The sequence below is a fragment of the Plasmopara halstedii genome (genome assembly GCF_900000015.1).
Source record: "Plasmopara halstedii genome assembly, contig: Scaffold_110, whole genome shotgun sequence".
Lineage (NCBI taxonomy): Eukaryota > Oomycota > Peronosporomycetes > Peronosporales > Peronosporaceae > Plasmopara > Plasmopara halstedii.
The window spans coordinates 1691814-1693565 of NW_020187031.1; positions in this window are offsets into that span (position 1 = coordinate 1691814).

Sequence of the window (1752 nt, forward strand, 5' to 3'; positions counted from 1 at the left end):
ATTTGATCCACGGCGCATGCGCGGGTGATAGTATGTGTGAAGCGCTGCTACAGACTCTCGGAAACAAGGAGTTTGGAAACTAGGACAAAAATTTGTCGTTGAGTAACGAGTTGCTGTATTATAGCACCGATCTAACGGATACGCCACGAATTGTGGCCCCTCACGATGAGGATTTAAGCAATTGTATCCTCTATGAGGCCCAAGACACCCCACTTAGTGGTCATCTCGGTCGTGAGAAGACGTACAGCTCGGTAAGTTGCCACTATTGGTGTTCCAAGCTGTACAAATGGACGAGCACATATGTGCGCACGTATGAGACATGTCAGAGGGTGGCACCCTCTTCGAATGCGGCGGCGCCGCTGGCCATTTTAACCGGTACCCTTCGGGGTGTCGGGAGTCCATGAGTATGGACTTTGTGTTTGGCCTGCCGAAGGACTCGACGGGCAACACGGGTGTGATGGTTATTATGGACCGTTTAAATAAGATGGCTCATCTTGCAGTGCTGCTGGAAACCATCGACGGTGTGGGTACAGCGACGCTGTTTGTCGATCGTGTCTTTCGACAGCATGGACTCCCAAAGTCAATTGTCTCTGATAGAGACTGGGAAGTTTTGGTCTACAATCTTCAGGATGCTGGGTGCCAATTTGACTATATCAACAGCGGATCATCCACAGACCGATGGTCAAACTGAGTGCGTGAATAGCGTTGCAGAAGACGTTCTTTGCCGCGACTGCGCGCTGAGACGCCGAAGCGTTGGAGCGCCATGCTACCACTCGTAGAGTTTGCTCTGAACAATGCACTGTATTCATTTTCCGGCTACACACCGTTCTACGTGAACGGGCTTGTTAATCCTCGCGTCCTGCTGACGCCGCCATCCCATGGCTCAGGGCTTGGTGGGGGAGGAATAGCCGAACGACTAGCTGATGTCAGCCCCACCGTGCGTAAAGAAGTCGGAGACTTCCTATCTACTAGACTGAGTGTCCTACGGCACGTTCGCGATGCGATGGCTAAAAGCCACAACATGTAGAAAGATTATGCGGATGAAGAAGCAGAAGAATTGAGGTCGGAGACCTAGTTTAGTTAAATGCTAAAAACCTTCCCACACATGTAGTCTCTTTATAGCCTTTAAGACAAACTCCCTTCACGATTTATTGGACCTTTTAAGATCGTGGCCAAGCGGGGCCTTGCGTATACGCTGAACCTTCCAAGAAGTATGCGCACCCACCCGGTATTTTATGTGGGCTTGCTCAAGCCGTATTAGGATCTGGCGCAAGTGAACTTGATAGCCCAAAGCCGCTCATCCACCCAGAAGTTGAATTAGCAACTGTTTCTGAGCTTGGAGTCCAACAATTTCCGTTTTCAACAGCGCAAGACGCTCCACCATCGCACAAAGTGACGTTTTCGTCTGCTTGATGGCTAGGAGCCGCTCCGACAGAGCACGATTATCCTCAACGTTAGCCAGTCGGTGCACAAACTGCTCCACGCTCTCGAGGTCTTTCGCACAGCGGTAGGCGACCTCAGAAAAATGCTCGGCAGAGTGCCGATAACGACGAAGTTTGTCCTCCAACGCTCAAAGAGCATCGCGAGTCACCGGACAGCGGATCGACCAAGTCGTCATCGCTTGCGCCGAATCGTCTCGTTTAGATTGGTGGCGCCCACTATCACGTGGAACGCTATGTGGGTCGATGTCGTCGACGGGGTCTAACCCAGTATCTTGCGAAGTGGCGGGGGTACCCAAACTCCGAGAACTCG